The sequence below is a fragment of the Cetorhinus maximus genome, chromosome 16 (genome assembly GCF_964194155.1).
Source record: "Cetorhinus maximus chromosome 16, sCetMax3.hap1.1, whole genome shotgun sequence".
NCBI classification, from domain to species: domain Eukaryota; kingdom Metazoa; phylum Chordata; class Chondrichthyes; order Lamniformes; family Cetorhinidae; genus Cetorhinus; species Cetorhinus maximus.
Genome location: NC_135894.1, coordinates 75,919,810 through 75,944,107, shown reverse-complemented (window position 1 = coordinate 75,944,107; position 24,298 = coordinate 75,919,810). Strand labels below are relative to the sequence as shown.

Here is a 24,298-nt window from a genome sequence, read left to right as displayed (position 1 = left end):
TGTAAAAGCAATAGGATTGTTGTGGTGGGTGATTTTAACTTTCCCTATATTGACTGGGAATCACTTAGTGCTAGGTGTTTGGATGGTGCAGAATTTGTAAGGTGCATCCAGGAGGGCTTCCTGAGACAATATGTAGATAGTCCAACTAGGGAAGGGGTAATACTGGACCTGGTATTAGGGAATGAACCCGGCCAGGTGATCGAAGTTTCAGTCGGGGAGCATTTCGGGAAAAGTGACCATAATTCAGTAAGTTTCAAGGTACTGGTGGATAAGGATAGCAGGAGTCCTCGGGTTAAGGTGCTTAATTGGGAAAATGCTAATTATAATAATATTAGGCAGGAACTGAGGAATCTAGACTGGAGGTGGATGTTTGAGGGCGAATCAACAACTGACATGTTGTGGGGGGCTTTCAAATGTCAGTTGATAAGAATTCAGGACTGGCATGTTCCTGCTAGGATGAAGGATAAGTATGGTAAGTTTCAGGAACCTTGGATAACAAAGGATATTGTGAGATTAGTCAAAAAGCAAAGGGAAGCATTCGTAAGGGCTAGAAGGCTGGGAACAGATGAAGCCCGTGGAGAATATAAAGAAAGTAGGAAGAAACTTGAGCAAGGAGTCAGGAGGGCTAAAAGGGGTCATGAAAAGTCATTGGCAACCAGGATTAAGGAAAATCCCAAGGCCTTTTATACATACGTAAAAAGCAAGAGGGTAGCCAGGGAAAGGGTAGGCCCACTCACGCACAGAGGTGGGAATCTGTGTGTGGAGCCAGAAGAAATGGGAGAGATACTAAATGAGTACTTCTCACCAGTATTCACCAAAGAGAAGGACTTAGCGGTCGATTTGTCTAGGGAAGAGTGTGTAGATAGCCTGGATCATGTTGAGATCAAAAAAGAGGAGATGTTAGGCATCTTGAAGAATATTAAGGTGGATAAGTCCCCATGGCCAGATGGGATCTACCCCAGAGTACTGAGGGAGGCAAGGGAGGAGATTGCTGGGACCTTGACAGAAATCTTTGTATCCTCACTAGCTACGGGTGAGATCCCAGAGGACTGGAGAATGGCCAATGTTGTTCCATTGTTTAGGAAGGGTAGCAGGGATAATCCAGGAAATTACAGGCCGGTGAGCCTTACGTCAATGGTAGGGAAATTATTGGAGAAGATTCTTCGTGACAGGATTTACTACCTTTTGGAAACAAATGGGCGTATTAGTGAGAGGTAGCATGGTTTTGTGAAGGGGAGGTCGTGTCTCACTAACTTGATCGAGTTTTTCGAGGAAGTGACAAAGATGATCGACGATGGAAGGGCAATGGATGTTATCTACATGGATTTCAGTAAGGACTTTGACAAGGTCCCTCATGGCAGACTGGTACAGAAGGTAAAGTCGCACGGAATCAGAGGTGAGCTGGCAAGATGGATACAGAATTGGCTTGGTCATAGAAGACAGAGGGTAGCAGTGGAAGGGTGCTTTTCTGAATGGAGAGCTGTGACTAGTGGTATTCCGCAGGGATCAGTGCTGGGACCTTTGCTGTTTGTAGTATACGTAAACGATTTGGAGGAAAATGTAACTGGGCTAATTAGTAAGTTTGTAGACGACACTAAGGTTGGAGGAGTTGCAGATAGTGAAGAGGATTGTCAAAGGATACAACGGGATATAGATCGGTTGGAGACTTGGGCGGAGAAATGGCAGATGGAGTTTAATCCGGACAAATGCGAGGTAATGCATTTTGGAAGGTCTAATACAGGCAGGAATTATACAGTAAATGGCAGAACCCTTAAGTGCATCGACGGGCAGAGGGATCTGGGTGTACAGGTCCACAGGTCACTGAAAGTGGCAATGCAGGTGGATAAGGTAGTCAGGAAGGCATATGGCATGCTTGTCTTCATTGGCAGGGGTATTGAGTATAAAAGCTGGGAAGTCATGCTGCAGCTGTATAGAACCTTGGTTAGGCCACACTTGGAATATTGTGTGCAATTCTGGTCGCCAAATTACCAGAAGGATATGGAGGTGTTGGAGAGGGTGCAGAGGAGATTTACCAGGATGCTGCCTGGTCTGGAGGTTATTAGCTATGAGGAGAGTTTGGAGAAACTCGGATTGTTCTCACTAGAGCGACGGAGATTGAGGATTTGATAGAAGTTTACAAAATTATGAGTGGCATGGACAGAGTAGATAGAAGGTTTTTCCCAGGGTGGAAGAGTCAATTACCAGGGGACATAGATTTAAGGTGAGAGGAGAAAATTTTAGAGGAGATGTGCGGGGCAAGTTTTTTACGCAGAGGGTAGTGAGTGTCTGGAATTTGCTGCCAGAGGAGGTGGTGGAAGCAGGTACGATAGTGGTGTTTAAGAGGCAGCTTGACAAATACATGAATAGGATGGGAATAGAGGGATACGGACCCCGGAAGTGCAAAATGTTTTAGTTTGACAGGCAATATGATCGGGGAGGCTTGGAGGGCCGAAGAGACTGTTCCTGTGCTGTACTTCTCTTTGTTCTTTGTTCTCTAATACTTTCTGCAGTATTGAGCTCACAGTATCTAACATCACCTTTCCTTTTATGCCTTATCCTACTCTAGGCTCTTTGACATCCGGCTGGGTGAGGGCAAGGTGGGGGATGCTGGCAAGGAAGGGTGCAGCAGGGGTGTCTGCATTTGGGCCTTGTTGGAATATATTTCTTCTAAATTCTCTATGTTTCCTCCTCGAATGCCTCTCACTGCTCTGCCAGTTAATTACCTTCAATAGTTGTTTCCATTCTACTTTTGCCAAATCATACCTCAGCTTAATAATACTGGTCTTTCTGCAATTTGAGACTTTTACCCTTGGTCTAAAGGAGGCCTTGTGGTGCAACGGTAGCGTACCTACCTTTGCACCAGAGGCTCAGGGTTCAAGTCCCACTTCAGAACTTGATGGCCAAGAGAGGTGCTTGCATACCCTGGCCAAACAGGTTAATTATCAGCCTGTAAATCCTTCCAATATGCCTGATGACAAACAGTAAAGAGCAAGAGAGTTTCCTGGTGAGCCATACTACACAAGGCAATGGCAAACCGCTGTAGTACTTTGCTAAGCATAATCATGGACCAATTCAATGCCACGTCCATGGTCACCAATGCCCTTGTAGGGCATGGTACCTGAGGAGGAGGCGTCTTGGTCTATCTTTGCCCTTTTCCATAACTGCGCTAAATCTAACTAAATTATGATCACTACTGCCAAACTGCTCTCCACCCTACAGAGAACAAACACTTTTGACAGTGCATGTTCAAGTTGCAGAGATAAATGGTTGTCATATTTGACTGTCAGTCATTTTCTGAGCTTCCTTATATTCATGATTTAGAAGACTGTTTTAATCACCACAATAGCAGGCTTTGGTGGCCAAGGGTAAAGAAATCAATGTGGTAGATTCTCACCTGTGTAGTAATCTGGCGGGGTAGATTGTCCAACCCTTATGTAGTTCACTTGATTTTCATTACATTGAAACCAATGGAATAAAAATCTGACATGTTCTATGAAGAACACTTGATTACTACCCAAGAAAATTTACATCAATATCGAGAGTTCCTTGTTGGGGTCGTGCTTCTGCACGTATTCAAATATTTCCTTGTGTGAGTAATTATTTAGTGGAAGTTGTGGACACAACAAGCTGATAACACCAATAGAAAGAGGATATTAAGTTTTTTTTAGTAACATGCTGGTAAAAGGACTGAGAATTCAGGAGCAATTGCTCTGGACAGGATCAGTTGTTGAATATGTGAACTTGATTGGAAATGATAAAATAATGGAATGGTTACAGTGCAGAGAGAGGCCATTCAGTTGTTATGCTCTGTGCAAAAGCAACTCAGCTAGTCTCACTCCTCACCCTTTCCCCATGGCTCTGCATTTTTTCCCCTTCAAATGCTCATACAATTCCTTTTTGAAAGCCCTGATTTGTACCCACCCCCAACACACTTTCAGGTACTGCATTCAGGATTCTAATTACTCACTGCATAATGTCGCTGTTGGTTCTTTTGCTAATCACCTTAAATTAATCCTCTCCCTTCAGCCAATGGGAACAGTCTCTCTCAATCTACCCTGCCCAGACCCCTCATGATTTTAGCAAAGCTGAAATCAAGTCCTCAGCAGTGTGGGTCAAATTCAAATTCAAATCTGTGACTTTCCACAGCAGTATGGAGAACACGGCTTACGGAAGGAGTATATGTTAGGTTTCAAAGTTCCTCACAGAGCCCATCAGCCAAAACTCCCAGTAATACCATCTACCCTTTAGAGGGCAGATAATGACCAAGGAGCAGACCTAGTGGTGGGAAGTCCCTAAACTGAGAATTCCACTCCTGACCCAACAGTGGGACTTGACATTTCTATGGAGTCCAATATGTTAAGAGAGTGCAGATGTTTTAGACTCGAGAATTGGGGTCCAGGCCTAGCAAGACCCCTGAAGAAAATCAGATTACTTTTTTTAACTTTGAAAGATGTGCCCTTCGCTGATGGGAATGTAGTCAGCGTGAGGGCAGCCTGAGGAATCCTCCACGGTGGGGAAACTGCTGAGTTTCCATGGGTCCAAGCAGGGTCCAAAGGTGCAATTCCAACGGTTCTTGTGTTCACCTGCCCTATACTAATTAAGTATGGAGGTGGTGCAGCGGTAATGTCACTGGACTAGTAATCCTGAGACCCAGACTAATGCCCTAGGGACATGGGTTCAAAACCCACCATGACAGCCAGTGGAATTTGAATTCAATTAAGCTCGTCTTAGTAATTGTGACCATGAAACCATTGTTGTAAAAACCCATCTGGTTCACTAATGTCCATATTTCCTTCAGGGAAGGAAATCTGCCATCCTTACTTGGTCTGGCCTACATGTGACTCTAAACCCACAGTAATGTGGTTGACTCTTACCTGCCCAAGGGCAATTGGGGATGGGCAACAAATGCTGGCCTTGCCAGTGACACCCATATCCCATGAAAGAATAAATAATGATCCTTTGAACTCCAGCAGGATCAATATTGAAGAGAATCAGTGGCCACAACTGTTAGGATTATGTCCCATTGATATTAGGCCTCAAACACTTCTTGTTGAGCCATCAATCCATTAATATACATGCTGGCCTGCCAGTGTGTGAAACCGCTTAAAGAGTTTTCTCACCGCATATGTATTTGTTTCTGCTATAGTAATTATAAATCCCCATGCTTTTTAGCGGTTTATATTGTTTTATTTCTATTCATGGTATCATGTAAAAGCCCAATTCAATACCATATATGTGTACTTCAGAGCATTGTGGTGCCTTACACAAGTTTAAAGAGATTTTCAAAAGTAATCATATGTTTATTTAAATTCTTCTTATAAGTTAGAATAAACTGTTTCTTAATGCTGCACATTAAACTTGAGTTAACCTCATTTTTCATTTAGTGAGGCATAGACTCAATAAACTAATTCCTTTTTCAGTGAAGCTTTTCAAAGCTGTTCTTTTTAAAGAGATTGTAGTGGGCCGATTCTGGTGAATCAGACATTCCTCTTCAGTTGCATCAGTGTTCATGCGGTATGATTGATGTTGTAAGGTTTCTGGGGTGACGTAGTGGCTAAAGCTAAGTTTACCTGACAATTATTTGTTCCGCCATGCTTCTCTGCTTAACATCTGAGTGTAAGGAAGCAATGTGTTTCCTTCAACTTAAGCCTGATGTACCTCACGTACTTCTGATTAAAACCAGTGTCACCCCTTGATATCAGATGTTCCTCCTTCCACCCAGGATTCACGCTAGAGCCAAGTACCAAAAAGGCTATACAGTACCATCATTTGTATTGTATTGCATGTACTGCCTTGTCTGAAAAAAATGGAAATTCATTGCCCTTAGGTGCATAGTGTACCTTAATATGATCCATTTCATTTAAGTGTGTGCCTGTTTCTGTTAGATTATACTTTTTTTCAAATTAATGGATTTTTGACAGCCAAAACTTCCTGCTTTCCCTTCAGCAATTTTCTTTGGAATTTTTCAGCTTCATCACTTTGTACAATACAACATTTACAAAATGTGTCTGTGTGAACTTTAGGAGTTGAAAAATTGAATGTACTGATGCTGTGAAGCTTCCACATTTAATTTTCAACATTCTATAAAAGTTGCCAGTAACAATCACACTGCTGTGTGTGTAAATATGTAACTTACTGACCGATTTTGGATGTTTTTCTGATTTGCTTTATTTAAGTTGAGGCTCCTCAGTTTGCTTGGCTTTCTTCTTTCCCGGGACTCCATTTAAATTGAGGGTTTGGTACACATTCAGCTCCTCTGCTACATGGTTTGCTGCTCGCACGATACAAGATACTTACAATTTTAAAAAGAACTTTATATATTTCCAGGCATCACCCATTCATAATGGTTAACAGACAATGAATGCTGTGACATTGATACTAGACCCATATAAATCAGAAAAACAAAAGGAAAAATAAATATACATTGGCAACAATTTCCAAAGCACATCCAATATATACAGTGTCTACATGAGATATAAAAGTCATTCTCAATAGAACAAGATTCATGAATCCCTCTGTAACAAGAGCACATTAAGAAAGCAGGGTGACCTGGCACCAAACTGTAAAATCTAACAATTTGACTCAGAACTGACCAGGAAGAATCATTACTAAGTTCTGAACAATTGGTGTGGCCCGATCAATACTTATTGCGATTTTCGTGTGTCACGTACATGGGTGTTGGCATTCCTGCAACAAGACATCGAGCCTCCTGTCCCATCACCCCCACACCAAACATGTTTTCTTTTCCTGACACAGTGCATTCCATCTTTCTTTGTTCAGGCATTGAACTTGTGATGTTTTATTACTTTAAGAGCACTAAATAAATACATTGTTGTTGTAACTTATAACCAATCGCACACACAATTCAAGTTGTTTTCCATAAGAGAAATGAAGATTGAATGAAAATATGATTCAGGTAAAAATGTTGAAAGGCATAACCAATATAAGTGTAGGCTATTGATGTAACTTTGTTTGTACAGGGTGTAAATGCAAAATTCACACCCCAAAAACTGACAGTTTTTATGCAACAGAGTGATGAATATAAGTTATGAATTGTCACCAAAAGAAGTCATTGTTATGTCGGTTAACTACTTTAACTAAAGGTTCTGGATGATTATGTAGTAAAGAAAGAGACTTTGGGCTATAGGTGTAAATTTAAACGCTTGAATTTGAATAATAAGTAGTGCATTTTGGTTGGAACCATAGAAGTGACACCTGTGGATTGCAACCAGTTGCTTTTGAATAATTCAAAATGCAATTTTAGATCACTACCTTGGAATATTTGCTAAATTACTTTCTAATGTAGGGAGAGATTTCACAAATTCTTAATTTGAGATTATTATATGGTTATCGTCTCCCTTGACAAAGTAAATAAATTTTGAGAGTTCATGATCTGTTGGGAAGAAGCACATTCAAAAGATGATGTAAGTTTTCCTTTGGCCATTCTTTCTTCTGCTTTTAGAAATTAAGAGATAGATTGGATATAAAATAGTTGATATTAGATAGCATAAGGCACTATTTAAAATACTAAACGTTTATTTGAAAAGTAATTGGGTCCTGGAGTGCGCTAATTCCACCAGCATACAATCATTGTTAAGGCAATGATGTCTGCACTGGTTTGGCCATGTTCTTGGGTTGGATGACAACTGTATATCCAAAGACCTTCTGTACAGTGAATTAACCAAATTACTCTTAACCCCTTGGGTGCAGTACCTCCACTACAAGGATATCTGCAAGTGAGATATGATGATGGCAGATATTGATTCTGACAACTGGGAGTCAGTCATTGACGGCTGTGACCTCTGGAGGCTGTTTGTAAGGGCATTGGAAGAGGTGAGCAGAAACAAAAATCTCAGCTGCTGAGGAGAGGGCCCAGAGAAAACAGGGACCAGCAAATCATGCACCTTCTCAGCCCACTGTCTTCCTCTGCAGCAAATGTGACCGAGACTGCCATGCCAGAGTGGGGCTCCTGAGTCACACCAGACAATGTGTAACGCAGAGTTGACCACCTTGACGCAAACCATCATCTTACAATTCAGAAGGCTGCCACATATAATTTGAGAAATAAAGGATACAATAGACTGAGACAAGTCAGAAACAAGTCAGGCTTGTGAACAAATGTGCGTAGAAACACTGGTTGTGAAGGCACTTACTCAGTAAGAAACAAATAGTGACTTTTAACAATATAAATGTTACTTTAATTAAAGTATTCGTAAACAATGAAGACTTTGCCAGCAATTAGCTTCCATGACATCAGATTTTCATAGAGGCGGCTCTGGCTACCAATAATCTAGCTAACTACAGCATGATTTATTTCCATTGAATTAATTAATTGTGGAACAGAATTTACATGTTTGTGTATGTAGCCAACTTGTACAAATGGAGCTTAGTTCTTCAAATTAGATTTCAAATTACCTTTGGGTGAATCTTTAAAGTAGTTAAGATTACGACTCAAAACTAGGATTACTTAACAGTGAACAAATACTTCAGTGGACAATTGTTTGAAAGTAAACTTGTAGGGTGCATTTGTCCAAGCCACCAATCATAAAAGTTATTTTAAAAATCACACATATCCCACATTAGCAAAACAGGTGTGCTGACTAGATTATTGTATTGATATTTTATCTGTTCCAGTCCAGGCCAACAAATACTGATCACTAAACATTGCCTCAACCTCGTTCCCACTCCAAGCAGGTTTGAGCTGATAGTGAGTTTTGTTTCTTAAAGACTGCAGTAAACCCTCACCCTAAAACAAATTGACTGAGAACTGTGTGAAAATGTCTTCATCTGATTCAATAATATAAGTTAATTGTAAATTACTTGCTCTTGTTGTAGTAAAGGGAATGCTAAAATTTGGCAAAATAATAATGAAATTAATTGTTTAAAAGTAAGGTAATTGCTTAAGTCAGCACCTTGGTGGTAAAGAAAATCATCCTTGTTTTTCTTCCAACACATGACATTTGCTTTTAACAATTTAAAATAGCCACCAAGAAATCGAATGGGGAATTCAGAAGAAACTTCTTGGCACAGAATGTGGTGCGAATGTGGAACTCACTGTCACAGTGAGTAGTTGAGGCAATTAGTACAGATGCATTTAAGGGGAGGCTAGATAAGCGTGTGAGATAATAGTGGCTTATGTTGATAGAGTTAGATGAGGAAGGATGGGAGGAGGCTCAATCAGAGCGTAAATGCCGTCGTGGACTGATTGAACTGAATTGCCTGTTTCTATGCTGTATATTCTATGTAACATCTTAGACCGGGACTTTCTGGCCGCCCGAAGTCAACGGACCTTTGGCTGGTCTGTCAAATTTTCCGTCCTGCCCGCGACGATTCCTGTCATGGGTGGGACAGAAAATCCCAGCTTTAATGTACTTGATTTTCTTTTATATATGTAAGTGCTGCTTTCATTTGGAATTTATGTACTAGAATGATTTCACTCTGTGAGAACCATGGAGTGAATTTCTGTAGGGTTCCTCTATGTAGATCTTTGGTGAAAGAGCTACCACTGGAATTGCTACTGGAACTTCCATCAGAATTCTTGCTGGAGCCTGTCTGTTTGGATGTTAGATAAATGAACGTATGATTATATTGTCAGAATTGCAGTCTAAATGTTCAATTAGATATTTAGAATTCTAATTGAAGAGAATTACTGGCATATTAAGCTGTTCTAGGGCTCAAAAGCTCAAACTAAAGATAACATGTTCTTAGTGTCAAAAGAGTACAGTACTGAGACTTTCTGTAAGCAGTTATGAAGCATCTGCTGCAAGACGGGGCAAAATTTATCTATGTTGCGACATGTATATTCAAATATTGTTACAATTAAAAGTTCTGCCAAATTTTCAGTGTTTATGGAAATTTTTTTTAGGAAATCCTTTTTAATGTCAAGATTGCATAATACATGTATGAGATAAAATTTCATTATTTGTTACATGCCAGTTTATTGCACAACCTAGGGCACTTTAATATGGTCACATAGACCAACAGTAATTTCTGAAGTATAACTTGTGTTTTTTTAATACAAGGTCCATTTATATTGTAACACCCATGTCCAGTTGTATAATAAGAAAAGCAGTTATCGGCACTGAGATTTTATTTTAAAAAAAACCCATAAATTGTCTTAATTGTTAGATCTCCATTTTACTCCACATAAAATTAAATGAATTCTTTTGGGGTGAAGTAAAGCTGAAATGAAAGTAGGTCCTATAATTTACACAACTGGAAAGGTCTGAGAGTATTAATGGAGCTTCAAGAATTTGAAGATTGCATGTTCTGAATCTGTCTGGCTTAGATCAGGCTGTGTTTTGTTTTATAGCCCTTTATAATGACACTGCTTTTTACAAGCATCTTTAATTAGTCAAGGTTTGATTGACATAATAAGCTGAAAATAGTCAATGATGTAATGCTGTATCATATCGCATGAAGATGCGGCTTGTCTGGTTTAAAACTCTGCCACTTTTAAAAATGTCACGGTCCAATTAGTTCCTGCCTGTATATTTTCCGGATTTGAACTGCCAGATGCAACCAGATGATACCAAAAGTCCTTCAAAAATTGGAAACCACCATGGGGAACTGTAACTACAAGAACAATTTATTCAATTATTTAAACTTAAGATTGCAACATTGTTCCACAAAATTGAAAACTGGTCATTATCGTATTTTTCTTCTCATTACTAATATTTTTTCCCCAAAATGAATGGGGAAAGCAAAAGTCAGGCATCAGTCATGCATTTATTTCCAAATATACTTAATGTTGTTTCATTATCATACCATTGTGCCTTTCTTCAATGAATGATGAATAATTTAGTTTCAATTTATATAAACTTCCAAGTCACAAATACTGTTGTATTGATAGCCAAACGGATGATTGCCATTTTTATATCCATTTCTTGTTCTGCATTGTCTGCATTTTTAGAAAATCGGCAATTACTCTGTTGAATTGTATGAACATACGAATTCGGAGCAGGAGTAGGCCACTTGACCCCTCGAGCCTGCTCCGCCATTCAATAAGATCATGGCTGATCTGACTGTAATCTCAACACCACATTCCAGCCTACACCCAATAACCTTTCACCCCCTTGTTAATCAAGAATCTATCTAGCTCTGCCTTAAAAATATTCAAGGACTCTGCTTCTACTGCCTTTTGAGGAAGAGAGTTCCAAAGACTCAAGACCCTCTGAGAGAAAAAAATTCTCCTCATCTCTGTCTTAAATGAGCGACCCCTTATTTTTAAACAGTGACCCCTAGTTCTAAATTCTCCCACAAGAGGAAGCATCTTCTCTGCATCCACCCTGTCAAGCAGCATAAATAGGTCTTTTTCTGGTTGGCAGGGTATGACGAGTGGTGTGCCACAGGGATTAATGCTGGGGCCTCAACTTTTTACAATTTAAGTAAATGACTTGGATAAAGGATCTTAAAGGTTTCATTCAAGTCACCTCTTACTCTTCTAAACTCCGGTGGACACAAGCCTAACCTGTCCAGCCTTTCCTCAAAAGACAATCTGCCCATTCCTGGTATTAGTTTAGTAAACATTTTCTGAACGGCTTCTAACGTATTTACATCTTTCCTTAAACATTTGCCCACATTATACTCCATTTGCCGGATCGTTACCCAATCACTTAACCTATCTATGTCCTTTTGTAGCCTTCTTATGTCCTGTTCACAATTTACTTTTCTACCTATCTTTATATCATCAGCAAATTTAGCAACCACACTTTCGGTCGTTTTATCCAAGTCAGTTACATAAATTGTAAAAAGTTGAGGCCCCAGCATTAATCCCTGTGGCACACCACTCATCATACCCTGCCAACCAGAAAAAGACCTATTTATGCCAGTTCTTTGCTTCCTGTTAGCTAGCCACTCTTCTATCCATGCCAATATGTTACCCTCTACACCATGAGCTTTTATTTTCCACAATAATCTTTGATGCGGCACTATATCAAAGGCCTTCTGGAAATTTAAGTACAGTACATCCATCAGTTCCCCTTTATCCACAGCACATGTGACTCCTTCAAAGAACTCCCCCAATAAATTGGTTAAACATGATTTCTTTTTCACAAACCAAGTTGACTCTGCCTGATTGCCTTGAATTTTTCTAAGTGCCCTGCTTCAAACATTTTCCCTATGACAGATGTTAGTCCAACTGGCCTGTACTTTCCTGCTTTCTGCCTCTCTCCCTTTTTGAATAAAGGAGTTGCACTTGCTATTTTTCAATCTAATGGAACCTTCCTTGAATCTAGGGAATTTTGGAAAATTAAAACCAATGGATCAACTATCTCACTAGCCACTTCTTTCAAGACCTTGGGGTGAAGTCCATCCAGACCTGGGGATTTGCAGCCCGCAGCTCCAACGATTTGCTCAATACCACTTCACTGGTGATTGTCATTTTCCCAAATTCCTCTCTCCCTTCCATTTCCTGATTTACAGCTATTTCTGGGATATTACTTGTGTCCTCTGTAGTGCAGACCGATACAAAATACCTGTTTAGTTCATCGGTCATCTCCCTACTTTCCAGTATCAACTCCCCAGATGCACTTTCTATATGACTAATGCTCACTTGGTTAACTCTTTTTAAAATTTAGATATCTATAGAAACTTTTACTATCCGTCTTTATATTACCAGCTAGCTTTTTCTTGTACTCTAATTTTTCCCTCCTTATCAATCTTTTTGTCATTCTTTGCTGTTCTTTATATTCTTTCCAACCTTCTGACCTGCCACCCGTCTTTGCACAATTATATGCTTTTTCTTTAATTTGATCCTATCTTTAACATTTTTAGTTAACCATAGATGGTGGGCCCTCCCCTTGGAATTTTTCTTTCTCATTGGAATGTATCTATTCTGTGTATTCTGAAATATCGCTATAAATGTCTGCCACTGAACCTCTACTGACTTTTCCCTTAACCTCATTTGCTAGTTCACTTTAGCTAGCTCCACTTTCATGTCCTCAGAATTGTCCTTATTTGAGTTGAAAGTATTAGTCTTGGATGTACTCGTCTCTCCCTCAAAATGAATGTAAAATTTAACCATATTGTGATCACTGCTATCTAGGGGTGTCTTCACTATGAGGTTATCAATTAATCTTATCTCGTTGCACAATACCAGGTCTTGTATAGTCTGCTCTCTGGTTGGCTTTAGAATGTGTTGTTCTAAGAAACTATCCCAAAAACATTCTATGAACTCCTCACCTACGCTACCTTTGCCCATCTGATTTTTCCAATCTATATGTAGATTAAAATCCCCCCTGATTGTCACAGTGCCATTCTGACAAGCTCCCATTATCTCTTCTTTTATACTCTGTCCTACCGTGTAGTTACAATTAGGGGGCCTCTACACCATTCCCGCAAGTGAGTTCTTGCCTTCATCATTTCTCATCTCAACCCAAACTGCTTCTACATCCTGGTTTCCTGAACTTGGGTTATCCCTCCCTAATGTGCTAATACCATCATGAATGAACAGAGCCACCCCTCCACCATTTCCTAACTTCCTGTCCTTCCTAAATGTCACGTACCATTCAATATTCAGGTCCCAATCTACGTCATCTTGTAGCCATGTCTCTAATGGCTGTCAGATTGTACTTATTTATTTCTATTTGCTCTATCAGCTCATCTGTTTTTTTTCGAATGCTACGTGCATGTAAATACAGAGCCTTTAGTTTTGTCCTTTTAATATTTTTGTAGCATCTAGCCCTATCTGCTGATTTACTCTTAGATTTGTACTCTCTGTCACTCCCCCTGTCACAGTCTGTTTATCATTTCCCATCTTAGTACCTTTCTCTCTTGCTTTGTCTCTACTCTTTGATTTACCACATCTTCCCAAATTTGACCCCTTGCCCTCACTATTCAGTCTAAAACCCTCTCTACTTCCCTAGTTAGGCGGCTCGCGAGAATACCAACCCCAGCACGGTTCAGGTATAGACCGTCCCAACGGTACAGATCCCACTTTCCCCAATACTGGTGCCAATACCCCGCAAACCGGAACCCAATTATCCCACACCAGTCTTTGAATCACGCATTCATTGCTCTAATCTTATTTGCCCTATGCCAATTTGCACGTGGCTCAGCTAATAATCCAGAAATCATGACCTTTGAGGTTCTGCTTCTCAATTTGGTGCCTAACTCCTCATACTGACAATGCAGAACCTCCTTCCTCATCCTGCCTATGTCATTGGTACCTACATGGACCATGACCACTGGATCCTCCTCCTCCCACTGCAAGTTCCTCTCCAGCCCTGAGCAAATGTCCTGAACCCTGGCACCAGGCAGGCAACATAACTGTCTGGACTCTCGTTCCTTGCTACAGAGAACAGTGTCAATCGCCCTTACTATACTGTCCTCTACTACCACTACATTTCTCTGTGCTCCTCCCACTTGAATGGCCTCCTGTACCACAATGCCATGGTCAGTCAGCTCATCCACCCTGCAGCCCCCATTCTCATCCAAACAAGCTGAAAGAACCTCAAAGCTGTGGACAATTGCAGAGGCTGACACTCCTTCCCTCTGGGTCCCCTTACCTGCCTCACCTGTCCCTGACCACCTACCAAATCAGAAGACCCTATCCTAAGGGATGTGACCGTCTCTTGGTAGAAAACGTCCAGGTAACTTTCCCCCTCCCTGATGTGCCTCAGTGTCCACAGCTCAGCCCCCAGCTCAATGACTCTGAGCTGAAGCTCCTCAAGCTGCAGCCACTTATTGCAGATGTGTTTGCCCTTGATAACACAGGTATCTGGGAGCTCCCACATGCTGCAGGTGATGTGTCATTGCTGTCCTGCCATGCGTATGTGCTTTAATTAATTACTGAATTATATTATTCAATTTTTTATTTTCTTTTACATATTTATTAGTCTTATCACAAATTCCTGTACCATTTTAAACCTTAGGAATAGAATAGACCTTGACCGCTTACCAGATACTCACCAAATAGCTAGCTAGAGCAAGAACCAGTTCCTACAGGGTGAAAAAGTTAGAAAAAGCAAAGGAGCACCTCCCTCATCCTCCTCTCCTCCCTCGGCTCATCAAATTCTCTCACTCCATTGAGATCACACTCCATTGAGATCACACTCCATTATAGAAATTACAGCATTTGGTCCGTCGTCTATGCTAGGTCTTCAACTAAAGATTCATTCTCTGATCCCACTTCCTGAATCCTTCCATCATATTCTTTATTTTCAAATACTTATCCAATTGTTTTTTAAAGGACTTCCTAGCCTCTGTCTCAGCAGTCAATTGCAGTAAAGCATACCCCCATTCTAATAAACATCAATGTACAAATTTCTTCCAAAGTTATCCATCATTTTTCTGGCGATAATCCTGAGTCTATGCCCTTTTTAATTCTGCAGCCAGTGGAAGCAGTAATTCACTATTTGCCCTATTAATTCCATTCATCTTGAAAACCACTATTATATACCCTTTCTCTGTTCCAAATAAAATCACTTTTCTTCATAACTCCCTTCCTTTTCATTCCTTTTAATTATCCAAATCTTTTCATGATTCTAATGGTCTCCTTATAATGGAATGTCTTGAATTGCAAAAAATAACGTGGTTTAACCAGTTTTCTGCAAATTCAACATCCCTTCCTTTTCCCCCAATGTATAAAAGATAGAATAACATTTGCCTTTCTATAGTCAAACAAAAGCAAAATATTGCAGATGCTGGAGATCTGGAATAAAAACAAAGTGTTGTAAAACCTCAGCAGGTCTGGCAGCATCTGTGGAGAGAAAAACAGTTAACATTGCGAGCCCAATATGACTCCATATTAGACTCGAAACTTAACTCTGTTTCGCTCTCCACAGATGTTGTCAGACCTGCTGCATTTTCCCATCACTAGTCATACATAGCCTTCACAAACCTACGCTAAATGCGGACTCAAACCAAGCTAAGACTGCCACCTTCCAGCCCTTTACGACAGTTCCTAGTTCTAAACTTATCAAAAAATTTTGGCTAGTGCCTTTGCCAACTCTTTCCTAACCACCTTCCATATTCTGGATTGCATTCTACCGGAACTTGGTGATTTTTGTACTTTCATCCCAATTAACTTTTTAAATTATTCCCTTTAGAATATTTAACACCAGCAGTGGCTTTGCATTTTTTTTTTCTCATGGACACTCCCACATTGCTACAGCAAGTTTTCTCTTTAAATAATACTGAAGAAAACAATATAAAATAACGGGTGGACTTTAACATTGCCGACAGGGGTCTCACCCAGTGGCTGGAGAACTGACAGGAGCCCCGTGTCACCTCTGTTGGGGAATGCTTGCTGGAATTAACTGCCCTTCAGGCACTTAACTGGCTAGCATCATGCCTTCTCCGGGATTTAGGATCTCGCGGTCGGAAATACCTGCCCTCTCCCCCTCCTCTCCCTGTCCCCCTCCCCCCTCTCTCCCTCTCCCTCTCCCCTCTCCCCCTCCCCCTTCCCCCTCCCTCTCCCTCCCCCTCCCTCTCCCTCCCCCTCCCTCTCCCTCCCCCTGCCCCTCTCTCTCCCCCTTCCCTCTCCCTCTCCCTCTCCCTCTCCCTCCCCCTCCCCCCCTCCCCCTCTCCCTCTCCCTCACCCTCACCCTCACCCTCCCTCCCTCTCCCCCTCCCAACCCCCTCCCTCTCCCCCTCCCCTCCTCCCCCTCCCTCTCCCCCTCCCTCCCCTTCTCCCTCCCCTTCTCCCTCCCCCCTCCCTCCCCCCTCCCTCCCCCCTCCCACCCCCCTCCCTCTCCCCCCCCCTCCCCCCTCCCTCTCCCCCCTCCCTCCCCTTCTCCCTCTCCCCCCTCCCTCCCCCCCTCCCTCTCCCCCTTCCTATCCCTCTCCCTCCGCCCCCCCCTCCCTCTTCCTCCCACCCCCTCTCCCTCCCCCCCCTCTCCCTCCCCCCTTCCCCCTCAAGAGCCAGTCAGAGGCCCACAGCTCGCCCTCCATTGCCTGTCACCACCACCGGGAGTGGTTACTACCCCCAGATGCCTAGGATCAACAAGGAACCCAGGCCACAGGTAGTGAGGATGGAGTGGGGATCACGGGGTCGGCGGGGCAGGGTCACTTGTTGAGGGGAGAAGGCGTCAGAAGAAAGGGTAGGGGATGGCTCTCAGCAGGCCCCACCCCACACCAACTCACCGTTTCTGGGGCCGTGTCCCTCAATCAGGCACTGGGTGCCTTTGTCCAAGGGACCCTCCCAGTAGCCTGTAAGTAAACCCAAAAGGATTCAGTACCAGTGGGAGCTGGATTAGGCACTTAAGTGGGCATTATTTGCCCACTTAAGGGCCTCAGTTAGCGTCCTAGTGGAAGGCCGTCCACGAGCCTTCCCGCCCTGGACTTAATCGGGTGGAGGTGGGAAAGCGGTCGGGTCCCCACCCTGCACTCTCCCACCAAATTAATGCCCTTCTGCCTTCAAACTCACCACTGGTGCGAGGGGGATTAAAATCCACCCAATGTTTCCGTACAACTATTAGTTTTGAGCTGTACAAATGAGGTCAAAATTACTTGTGTACATGATCCTGACTGACTTGTAAGTAACTCATCAAAAGGCTGAAACAACCTCACTAAGCTGAGGGACTTGTTCGACAGCATTTCTGCTGAACTCCTGTTTAAAATCATTTCGGAGTAGCCAATGATACAGAACCATTTTGATTATGATTTAAAGCTGTTGCTGCAAATTTAAGAAATAGCCCTATTTACAAAGTGTTTGCTGATTTTTTAAATTGCAATATTCTGCAAGTAATCAACTACAGAAACAAACAAAAACTCTCAATTTCAGTGCTGTTGTGGTATTTGTTCCGGTTTATCCCATATTGAAAGGATTTCTTTTGGATTTGATAGGGTAATGAGTTAAAGAGGTTGTTTCAAGTGTGCTGTCATCCTCCTTATACGTTTATAAATCCTGATGTCATCCCCCACCAATTAAATTGATGCATTCCATATGTAGGACTTCACCTCACTTAGTCAATGGCCTCACATACCCAGAGGGGTAGTTACCAATAGGACAGACTGCTGCCAAAATGAAACATGTACTGACAAGATTGTTTTACACAGCATACATCTTTGTCTCTATTTTTATTAATGTAATTTGGTAAAGCACAACCTCTCAAAATATGAACACAGAGTGCAGTTACAGTCAGCACCTTTTTAAAAAAAAAATCTCAAACGGTATCAATTTTATTTTTATTGGCATTTTTGAATAATTATTTATATGGATGTGGCCATTCCCACCCTTCCTCAAAACTCCACCCACATGTCCTTGCAAACTGTCACCCCATCTCCAGCCACCCCCCCCCACTTCCTTTCTAAAGTTTGTGAATGTGTTATTACTTCCCAAATCCACGTTCATCTTCCTGCAGTTCCATGTATATCTCTACAATAAGGTTCTGGTCCCAGCCATAGCACCTGGATGATCCTAATTAAAGTCCCAAATGACATCTTCTGTGACTCTGACCATCGTTCACTGCAATAAATCTGCCTTTTTCCTTCTCCCCCTCTAATCTCAATGCAGCCTTTAATATGGCTGACCACACCATCCTCCTCCAAAGCCCCTTCTTTCCAGCTCAGTGGGACTGTGGTCGCTTTGTTCCACTCTTTTCTAATTATAGCCAGAGTATCTTCAGAAATATCATTACTTCCATATCCTTTTACCTCTTCAGTCCTCTATTTGACGCAGCTTTTTCAAAATTCATTCATAGGATGTGGGTCTCGCTGGCCAGGCCAGCATTTATTGCTCATCCCTAATTGCCCTCGAAGGTGGTGGTGAGCTGCCGCCTTGAGCCACTGCAGTCCTTGTGGTCTAGGTACACCCACAGTGCTGAAAGGGAGGGAGTTCCAAGATTTTGACCCAACGACAGTGAAGAAACGGCAATATATTTCCAACTCAGTATGGTGAGCAGCTTGGAGGGGAACGCAGGTGGCAGTGTTCCCATGTATCTGCTGCCCTTGTCCTTCTAAGTGAGAGTGGTCATGGGTTTGGAAAGTGCTGTCTAAGGAGGCTTGGTGAGTTCCTGCAGTGCATCTTGTAGATGGTACACACTGCTGCCACTGTGCATCGGAGTGAATATTTGTGGATGGGGTGCCAATCAAGTGGTCTGCTTTGCCCTGGAGGGTGTCAAACTTCTTGAGTGTTGTTGGAGCTGCATTCATCCAGGCAAGTGGAGAGTATTCCATCACACTCCTGACTTGTGCCTTGTAGATGGTGGACAGGCTTTGGGGAGTCAGGAGGTGAGTTACTTGCCGGAGGATTCCTAGCTTCTGACCTGCTCCTGTGGCTCTTGTAGCCACAGTACTTATATGGCTAGTCGAGTTCAGTTTCTGGCCAATGGTAACCCCCAGGATGTTGATAGTGGGGAATTCAGCAATGGTAGTGCCATTGACTGTCAAGGGACGATGGTTAGATTCTCTCATGGTGGAGATGGTCATTGCCTGGCACTTGTGTGCCGTGAATGTTACTTGTCACTTGTCAGCCCAAGCCTGGATATTGTCCAGGTCTTGCTGCATTTGGACATGGACTGCTTCAGTATCTGAGGAGTCAGGAATGGTGCTGAACATCGTGCAATCATCAGCGAAAATCCTGACTTTATGATGGAGGGAAGGTCATTGATGAAGCAGCTGAAGATGGTTGGGCTTAGCGTCACCTTATTTTTCTTTCAGTTCTATGAAGCACCTTAGGATATTTTGCTATGTTAAAGGTGGTATATGAATGCAAGTTGTTGTTGTTGAATTGACTTTAACTGCTTACTGAATTCTCTGGCCTGAAGGAGATAAGTGGACATCGAGAATAAATCTGGATTTTTTTCACTGGGTGGCTTTTAATGAATACTTAATTCAGAGCTACAATTGGTTGATTTTCTTCAGTCACTCTTAACTGCCAAGTTTTAGTATGCTTTGTACTACATTTTGGCTGCACAAATGCCAAAAATGGGGAATGTGGCTCTGTGGCTGGTGGAAAGGTTACAGAGAAATTTCTGTGTTTATGGAAGGCGGAATAGAAACTTGTATCCAGTATCTGTTCAAACTAGTATATTTCATTGCTCTTGGCAACAACTAAATATATAACTAATGACCTCACTCTAGACCAATCTGGATAATCCATTGCCTGCATTGTATTTGCCAATAAAAATGCCGTATGCTAAATTGTATAACCACTGTAGTGGAATATATTAACTGCTTGGGGAAGAATTGTTTTCATTATTGTTGTTCGTTGACCCTTGCTATGTATCAAGAACCATAGAACTACAGACATTTTCAGCACAAAGGGAAGCCTGTGCCTGTACAAACTCTTTGCTAGAGGAATCCAAAACTAATCACACATCCACTGCACACTCTCTTCATTGGCCTGTATCTTCCTCTGCTTAAGCTATTTATCCCCGTTTCCCTTAAAACAGGCAAAGAACTCTGTCTCAACTACACCCTATGACAAAGCATTTCATGCTATTACAACCATCTGCACAAAGAAATTTCTTCTGAACTCTTCTCAATCTTGATGAAAATTTTAAATTCATGCTATGTCATGACTGACTGGAAAATATTTTCCCCTATATTCACTTCATTAGGACTTTGATAAATTTAAAAATCTCCTTTCATCTCTCGCTGTCCAAGTGGAAATGGTCCCAATACCTTAGGTGTCTCTTGTAACTAGTTTCCCATCCCTGGCATCATCCGATGGATATCTGCTGTATGCTTTTCGTAGCCTTTTCTGTAATGAGGGCATCCAAAACTACACATGGTAAGAAGTGTGAAGAATATTCAAATGGCCAAGGTAACTGGAGGGCTGTCAGTCGCTAATGAATTGAAATCAGTGCTTGGTGATAAATGAAACTTTGGCTTCAGCCTGCCTCTAGACATTCATAGGTTTATATGGACCCACATGATTAAGTCTCCTTCAGCTAAAGGCGAATCCTATGAATAATGTATAATAAACACAGTGCATGTAGTTTGTCTCAGGGTTCTATTTCCATTTCATAATGGAATTTGCCCATTTATGAATGATCATAAGACCATAAGACATAGAAGCAGAAGTAGGCCATTCGGCCCATCAAGTCTACTCCGCACCACGCTGACTTCTTGGCTAGTTATGGATATATGGTACTTCATTGCAGCTTGTTTTTTTTTTAACCTTTCCGCCATTTCAGGAAGCAAGAAAAATTGACTATTCGACCAAATTCCTAGCAGTTTTGAATGCAAAGTTAATCTGTGGAAATTCATTTTGGGAGAATCTCTATCGAAAATACCTGCTCTCTAACAAGAGTGTTGAAGCACGAAAGAAAGCAAAACGGATGGTTGAGACAAAAGGTTAGGGAGTATTGGAAACATTGGTAGGATAGACAGATGGATGCAGGCAATTTTAAGACTAATGGAAGACACAAAGTGCTAGCTTTGAAGGATCATTCATCACCACAGGTACTTAATCGGTCTCAACCACCCTTCCTGATAACCCAGTCCAGATGTTTAGCATTATCTGTCTTATGAAAAGCAAATGCATGAGGAGGTTTTCTCTAACTCTGGACCTGTGTTGCCTTACCCTATTGCCTTAGCACATTCGATAGTATTGTTTCAGGTTCACTTTCTTTGTTCTGTTCACTTTAATGGACTCCTAAAAGGCTCTGCTTGAGATGTTTCACTTCAAGGCTAGAGAGCCTTGGGTTATTAAATCATTTATTTTTGTTCTCTCTTTGCTGGGGATGAGTCACTGCTCTGATCTTCACTACCACTGAAAAGTACCTGAGCTGCTCCTCTATGATCTCTTGAATATGTGACTGAGTTGGTTACCTAATAACCCAGAAATCCTATATTCAGAATTTGTTTTTCTTCTTTCCTTTTGTTTCATCATAATTCTGATTTCCCTACATTACGTCAGTGAGTACACTTCGAAAGTACTTAATTGGCTTCAAAGCATTTTGGGACATCCTGAGGTCATGAAAGTTCTATATAATCACAAAGTCCTTTCTTTCCTTAATTGGACACAGGTGGAGCAGACAAGGTAGTGAACTGTTTCCTTGCCTCTGCCTGTGGCATTCTTGAATTTAGAATTAGCACCGAGAGTGAGGAGAGGTGTCCAGAATTACTGTATCCCTTTTCGTTTAGAATTTCACGTTACTTCTTAACGTATAGAGATCAGGAACATGTCATCAAAGCAATCACTAGGTGAACTTCTGAACTTTCTCACTTGCCAGATTAAAAAAATTGCAGCTGTGATCTTTTAAACATGAACTCAGGATAAGTCAGTAATGTTTTTTGTGCAAAGGAATGAATGAGAGGGATTGCGCTATTGTCGCACATCTCCTTGATGGTAACTTTTATTAGTGGAAATTGCTAAGCTGTGATTGATGCGCCTACTCTTTAATGGCAAAATAGGTCAACCATTACATTTCATATTTTCCTGATACTTCACAATAAATTTCTTAGTTTGGTGCTAAGTATTGTAACTATAGGAATGGAAATTTGTAGCAGTCAAAATTTTCTTAGATGTTAAACAGTGAAAACTAGGAAGGAACTTGTTCTGAGTTTTAGAATCTGTTCCTTTGGTTTCCAGACCAGCAGAAAATATTTCATTAATTTGATGGCCCAATAGAAATAGTTTGTATTGCTGCCTTTTCCATAAAAGAAAATCTGCTCAGCTGGTTTTGATTTAAATTACAGTTGAGCCTAGTAGTTACGATTCAAGTAGGATTTAAAAATATACTTGATGTTTATCTGTATAATTTTTTTTTTGCTGCATTTAGCCATTGGTGCCAAGGAGAAATTTGTGGCCTTACCATCAATGTCTGTGCTTCTATCAAGTTAAATTGGTTGAAGCTCAGCCTTTTTCAGCTGTTATCATTGAGCCAAAAGAGCAGTCACTTTGGATTAGGGTCAGTTGGTTATAACACATGAGATAGAGCTTCCACTGAAGTTGGTTTGTTTATCATCTTAGCTTTGCAGTTGATCACTTTATTATTTTCAACATCATTTTTATAACCCCTGTAGGCAACCCTGGGTCGTCATCTATACCATACTCAAAAGTCCTACCAGAATGACTATTGACATAACGTGAAGTACTGTAAACTCTGTAATATATAGAAAATTGACAGTTCCTTTTTTTTACTGGGAATATAAAAATCTTGATGGCAAATTATTTCTAATTTCACAAAGTAATATGATCTATAGTTTGTAATCAAACTCAAAAATGTTAGAAATACACAGTGGCGTCATTGGTGTCTGAACTTGTAGCTTAATATTTCAAGTTTAGAACCTTTGTCACAACTGAGTACTAATCTGTTAAAGGGAATACACTTGGAATATTAACTTAAACTTTCACTTTTCAGATTTTGTCAGACTTGCTGTGTATTTCTAGCATTTTAAAAAGTATTTCTAATTTCTAAGTTTTTTGGCTTGTATTTTAAATAGTATTCTAGCTACATCTAGTGGCAGGAATTGAATATTGTGACAGTGACAATGCTTCGATAAAATGTTTGGATTTATTAATGTCCAAAATTCTAAGGTTTTCGGGTCCAGATTGAAAACCTATGCAACACCATAAAAATTAATGCAAATATTACATCAAAGAAGAACATGTAAGCACTTTTGTACTGGATGGGTAAGGAGGAAAAGTTAAATTGCCTGAATTTTACTGCAGGCCATTATGCACATGCATGACATAGGAAAGTTGGTTTAGTTCAGAATCATAGCTGAGTAAAATTTTAGGCTTAGAAAGTGGCTGTTTAAATGGGTTGAAAAGCCCAGAATAATTTTGTTTAGTGTTTTTGCCCATCAAGGAACCTGTCTAATAAAGCAACAACACCAGTGTTAGGAGGGAACAAAAGAAAGATAACTGCTGTCAGCATTTCACAAGTGCTTTCTAAAATCCAGTTAATGATATTTGAATCAGATTGTCCATCTACTCTTTTGGGTGCAGAGTACAGAATACAGTGCCATGTTCTTAATGTATGTATGTACACATCAATATTTCCCCTTCCTCTCCAATAAAAGCTCAAGGTTGAATAGTATTAGATCACAGTTGATTCCACATAATTCAGAGTAGCTGTCTGAATTCCCAGGCTCCAACTGCAGTGCAGTGAGTAATGTTTTCAGCAGAGAATGTTTTCCAGCTCTCATTCTTGAAGTTGAATTAGTGTCAGAGTTAATAGCGTAATAACTACAAAAGAAAAATATTCAGGAGGAAATAATTACAGAAGTACAAATAACCTAGAAAAGGGAAATGCTGAAAGAAAATCACAAATGACCTAAGAGTGCCATTTTGGAAAGAAAAATGGCACAAGAATGTTAACTCATAGGATTTGTTATTCCTTCTCAAAAGCACTTGTTTCACATGTCTTTTCAAAAGTAGTTCTGATTTTTTTTTGAAGAA

The 24,298-nt window shown here is 41.0% G+C and overlaps 2 protein-coding genes across 11 annotated transcripts in view; one reads left to right on the top strand and one right to left on the bottom strand.

The window, feature by feature from the left end:
• Positions 1–24,298, top strand: part of cmss1 (cms1 ribosomal small subunit homolog) — a 330,497-nt gene that overhangs the window by 228,504 nt on the left and 77,695 nt on the right. The window lies entirely within an intron of this gene.
• filip1l (filamin A interacting protein 1-like) overlaps positions 1–24,298 on the bottom strand; it is a 257,274-nt gene that overhangs the window by 208,196 nt on the left and 24,780 nt on the right. The window lies entirely within an intron of this gene.